The following is a 6,007-nucleotide window of genomic DNA, read 5'->3' as shown; positions in this document are numbered from 1 at the left end:
CGCGCCCGTTCGCCTCCCGCCCACCGCCTCGCCCCCCAGCCTACCCTTTAAATTCCTCTGTGCGCCTTTCTGTCTGTTAAATTCCTTATAACTTATGTATTTTTCCACTCCAGAAAAAAGCACATGCAAGCCCTAAACTGTAGAACAGAGAATGGCTACCCCTTGGGAAAGGCTTGAGTTGGGAAACTTTCCATTCCACAGTCTTTCTCTCTTTCTCCCTCTTGCAAGCCCCTGGCTGAAGTGACTGCATTCGTTTGCTCTGCAATCCAGCTTTCGGGATTCATTTACTTTGAGAAATCCTTTCCAGGTTCTATGTAGCATATGGAGTAGTCAAGAATTAGTTACCCCTGCCCCAAACACACAAGTCACACAGAAAATGAGATTTTAGATCTGGACTTGAAGAAACAATATAGTGGTCAAGAGCATGGACTGGGGAATCAAACTGAACTAGATTCCAATTCCAGGTCTGCCACTTACCAGCTGTGTGTTCTGGGACAAGTATTTAACTTCTTCGGGCTTCAGTTTCCTCCTCTATAAAATGGGCATATAATACTACCCACCTTGGTGGTAACTGGGAGAACAGAAATAACACTTGTATGGTGCTGGGTAAATATCATGGAACAAATGTTAGCTGTGACTCATCCTCATATTGTTCAACTGGGGAAACAATAGCCGGGGGAGATGGGACCCACCCAAGGTCACACGGCTCAGAGCTGTGACTCGAACCCAGCTCCCTAGGATCAAAGTCCAACGTGAAAATTACTTGCCTGTTCCCATATCCTTGCACCCCAAAACGCCATGTTGGTTGGTTGCCTCTCTCATCATACACCTACACACATCCCACCACATAATTAAACACATATTTTGTAAGCTCGTTTAAGTATGACAGTTTTATATTTTGAAGGACCAGTTTTCTCTCGTACCAGCCCCTGCCCAATCCTTTTATTAAAATACAGTAATTTTAAGGGAAAATGATTTTTTAGATCTCTGACACTGACCCAACCTACAGGAAGAAGAGTCTTTCCAGCCAGTCTTAAAACACTGAGAAGGATAGATGCAATATTTACAAATAAACCCAGCCGGATGGAGAGCTTTAAAAGGGAGAGCCAATCTACCCTGCAGCCATTTTGCACAACTTGCTTAAAGGATGCAACATACATCAAAGAAAGGAAACTCTGGGGAGGAATTTAAACACCCTGTCTTCTCCACTGCCTCTCTAGTATTTACTTATAGTTCTCCCACAAAACAGGGCAGGCAAGAGGGTAGGCAGGGAGGGACAGTCTCCTTGCCCAACGCAGGCAAGAGCACTGCTCCAGTCTGCTTTTTGTGGATAGTGTTGGAATGTGCATTGGCATCCAGGCCTTTTAAAAGCCTGTCAGGGGGCACCCCACCCCATGCTGAAACACTGCCCTGTCTAGCGGAGTTGCTAAGTGGCACTTGTGGTGTAACATGAAAAGTATGCATCGCACACACTTACCAAGTCAAAGATCCTTTTATGAAGGTACATTAAAACAATTTTCAGCCCAGCAAGCTCAGTTCTTGCTATTGAAAAGTTCAGGGCAATAAAGGGGTGAGATTTTTGCTGAATCTGTGTTTGTTATTTTTTTCCCCTCTCTTCTCTCTTTTATATGGCCATCATTTTGTAACAGAGACTTATTATAAGAAACCCTTTAACTACAAAGAAAACACACATTTTAAGCAAGGGAACACAGAGGAATTTACAAAACATTTTAACACACTGTCATTAAGGTAGTTGTAAAGATACACAAAGCACTACATTATGTGCCAATTTCTACTTGGTCCATGAGGCTTATGACTCCAAATGCTTATTTAAGGTCCTTAGAGTTCCTTGGAAACTGAGCTCATTTAGACCGGATAATGGAGGGGGATGAAAGTTGTTAGACAAGAGTAGAGGAAGCAGCTATATTGAAAGTACAGCAGGAGAAACTTAAGTGAGAGATGGGAAACATGGCATCACTGACAGGTATGTGTATACAAGGATCTGTTATCCAGGGGAGGCTGCTGCACATTCTTGCTTAACATCTTTTCAAAGAGTAGAGATGCACTGGTCCCAGGGAAGTGAAGATGGGGAGGGATGTCCTCAAAATTCTCTTCATTCTGATTTCTTAAGCTACGGAATCAGCCTCATCGAGGGAGAGCACTGCTTCCAAATTTCTTACCTCTATACTGTATCATTGCACAAAAATAACAACATTAGTGTGTCCCTCCATGTGTGTGGTAAAGGTTGGGCAACTCGATGTTTTCTTTCTTTGTGTAAGAAAATGTAAAATGTGTAATTACCTTAAAGTTCTCAACTGAGAAATGAACTTGGGCCTTGAAATGAATAATCAGTATTTAAATCCCAGTGAATGGAATAGTATGGGTTTCTTATAATGTGACAGTATTCGCTAGTCAATTAATCATTCCTCATCATGAATTAATTATGCTGATAGCAATAATTGGAGCTATTACTTAATCCAAGTATTAATTTATAAAACAGACCCATGATTTAGCCACATGCTAATTATTTCTTCATCAGTAAATGCTTACACTTCTTGAAAACTTGATTCTGCCTCCTAATTCTTCATTTTAAGTAAAATGAAGGAAAGATACATAAATAAGCCACAATTCTTTAAATACATATCCATGTACTATAAAGATTAATGAGTAGGGTAGAAAGTGAAAAATAGACCCATTTGTCCATAATGAAATGTAAACTACTGACACCCATTTTAAACATCAGTCACAGGGTTGGAAGAAACTTTCCCAAATATCTTCTTGTTATGGCATAAAATAACATTCTGATGTGTCATCTCTATTTTCTTTGTGTTTGATCAATGATCTAATAAATGTATTTCCAACCAACAAGCAAACAAAAAGTAAAAACCAAAAGCAAAAGTTTGAGAGCAAAATCCATTTTGTTTCAGAGTAACTGTATATTTGTCAGTGTGACACAGCACATTTGAAACCCATAATCATAAAACAAAAATTTATAGCCAGGGTTCAGGGTCTACATCTGTTTCTCTGGTTTTCGTACAGCAATTACCCACTGGACAATCCAGAAAGAAACACCATGAATCACGCTCTGCAAACATGTTTGAACTGGAGAGTTTTCTGAAGAAAGAGCAGTCGTGTCTGTGCACCAGTATTGCAGCCGGCCGTGTTCAAAATTGGGCTAATACCTTGTGATGTCTAAATAAGAAGATTTTCAGAGGCGCAGACATATCCCCTCCACCACAGGCGCAGGCATGCAAAGGGCAGGCAGACACAAGCACAGGGCTGGGGGAGGTGGACACTGATTGTTTTAAAGACATGCCCACCTCTTTCATGTTGTTTTGGCTTTTTGTTTGTTTTTTAAATTTTCTCCCTGTTAATCCCCTCTTGCCACAGCTCTGCCAGAAGAATAAATGGCTAGTACTGAGTGACATGTGTGTTCCAGCAGGAAAGCCAAGGCAGAGATGTCGCCAGCACGAGGCAAGTATGAGGCTGTTCCCAGGGCTTCCATACTAGCAGGCAGAGCTGCTTTTGTGTTGGAGGGGAGTGGGGGAAGTTCTAACAGTAATAACACATGGAAACTTTGCTTCTGGCCCTTCAGTATGAACACCTGCTCACATAACAGGACTGCTGATATTTGTGGATCTTATACCAAAAGACCCCAATGCGCTTTCCAGATGAACTTGCACGGTGGCTCTGGGCATGAGTATAGAGACTTTTCAGAAACCCTAGAAACATGTCTTCTTCAAAAATGTCTTTCTACTTTGAGTGTTGGCCACCGTGTCCTTCATTTGGCTCCTTTCTCTTCAGCTCTCTGCTTTTTCAGACTTTCCTCCACAAAGTCCTCCCACTTGGTTACATACAAATATTGTTCTCCCAAGACAAGGGCATACTTTTCTCTTTCCATATTTCTGAATTATTTTCTTTAGCGCTTCTGTGCTTTCTGCTGTTGATGACTCATAAAGACACCTCTTCAAGCCCAACAGTTTCCGTTGGTTCCAGCTTGAAAGTTAAATACAAACCCTGCTGAATGCCTCAGTTACTGAGCAGTGAGCTGGGAACCATCTTAGCTGACTGTCACTGCTGGTGGTCTCAACATTAGTTTTGGGGAGACCTATCTTCGGCTGTTTCATCTTGTTTACATTTCCCTTTTTAAATCTAGAGCTTTACTTTTTTCCTTTTTTAAAATTTTATTTTCACATTTTCCATCACTCCCTATAAATCTAGATTTAAGTAATACACGCTCATAAAAATTCAAAGTCTAGTCCAAAAGATATAAAGTGAAAAGTAAAAGTTCTCTATATTTATTCATTAAATGTTGAATACCTACAATGTTCCAGGCATCTTAATTGGTGCTGGGCACATATCTGTATATTTTTATGGGGCTGGGTGCTGTTTGTTGCTATTACACCAGTATGGTCTTATGATACATATTGCTCTGCAACATTTTGAAATTTAGCAATATTTCTTGAACATCCCTTCAAAATAAATAGTACATATAGAACTAGCTCATTTAAAAAAATAAATTAGAATCTCTTTACAGCAATGCATTGTATTTCATTTAACCAATGGCCAGCTGTTAGACATTTAGGTTGTTTCTAACTTTCTAGTACTATTAGGTTGGTGTGAAGAAGCCCTGCAGGCCTGTGCACCAATACACCTGCTGGATAAAATTCTAGTAGCAGTATTCCCAGAACAAGGATTATGAGCATCTTAAAATTTGATGGACACACAAAATTGTACTCCAAAACAGTTATGTGAATATATGTTTCCTTTTTGTTCTAAAAGAGGGGTCAGTAAACATTTTCTGTATGGGGTCTTTGGAAATATTTTAGGCCTTGAGACTATACAGTCTCTGTTGCAGTCGCTCAACTATGCCATTGTAGTATAAAGGAGCCGTAGACTGTATAATAAATTAATGGGCATGGATGTACTTAATAAAACTTAATTTACAAAAACTGATAGTGGACTGGGTTTTGCTCATGGGCTGCAGTTTGTCCACCTCTGTTCTAAACCAACATTGAACAATTCCATGAAATTCTACATTGCCTTGTCTCTACCCTTATAAAACCTAGCTATATATATTTGGGTTTTGTTAACACTTTAATTTTCTTTCCCTTTTAAAAGCTTAATTCAGTTTCAACTTGTGTATCTCATGAAGAATAATATGGCTCTTTATTATATTATTCATCTAGAATGCATTATATTACTTCATCCAGAATCATCTTTCCTTCTCTCTTGGCTGGTAATTTCTCACTTTTCTACCTTATTGTCTTCATTTCCTTCTATAAGAAGGAGTTTTGGATAGTATCTCTGCCTTCAAAACGTGTGCAGGTACCCCTGTTCTTCCACCATTAAACCCTTCTTTAAAGTCCATTATTTCCATCAACACCCCGCCTCAGTCCCATATATGATGGCAGTATTTGAGAGATGGAAAATGTAATGGTGACCCCTGAGAATAAATGCCAATGGCACTACCATGCTACAGCTTGCTTGTGACTTCCCTGTACTATTTCACATGAATTTTGTCTCATCTCAGTACATCTTCCAATAAGCTAAGATTAGATGTGCCACTTAGTTGACAAAGGGCTTAGAAGAACACCTAGACTCTTTTCAAGGATGGAAAGAAGCACAAAGGATTCTAAGAGTGCTTTGCAATTATTTCATGTTAATATTATTAATAAAGGATAATGTCTATAACTGAGATGCCTGCCTTAATTCCTAGTTCAGCACTTCATTTTTTTAAGATCATACGTATGAACAGAAACAGTCGGCTCTTAAGCTGTGCTGTTTAAACTAATTAAAATTAAACAATTAAAAACGGGTTCTCAGTCACAGTAACCATATTTCAAGTGTGCAAAAGCCTCATATGACTGGTGGCTCTCACGTTAATAGGACAGTGCAGACACAGAATGATTCCATCATTGCAGAAAGTTCTATTGCAGCACAGTGCTCTCAAAGGTCAGCTTAATGATTAGAGAGGCAGTGTAACATGGTAGGTGGGGCCACACAG

At 39.6% G+C, this 6,007-nt stretch overlaps 1 protein-coding gene across 3 annotated transcripts in view; it reads right to left on the bottom strand.

Annotated features, from left to right (window-relative positions):
* Positions 1-6,007, bottom strand: part of RARB (retinoic acid receptor, beta) — a 449,839-nt gene that overhangs the window by 184,024 nt on the left and 259,808 nt on the right. The gene's annotated exons all lie outside the window — the stretch shown is intronic.

This window comes from Mandrillus leucophaeus, unplaced genomic scaffold, assembly GCF_000951045.1.
Source record: "Mandrillus leucophaeus isolate KB7577 unplaced genomic scaffold, Mleu.le_1.0 Scaffold149, whole genome shotgun sequence".
NCBI classification, from domain to species: domain Eukaryota; kingdom Metazoa; phylum Chordata; class Mammalia; order Primates; family Cercopithecidae; genus Mandrillus; species Mandrillus leucophaeus.
Note: the sequence above shows the minus strand (reverse complement) of the source record. Positions and strands in the feature narration are given on the sequence as shown.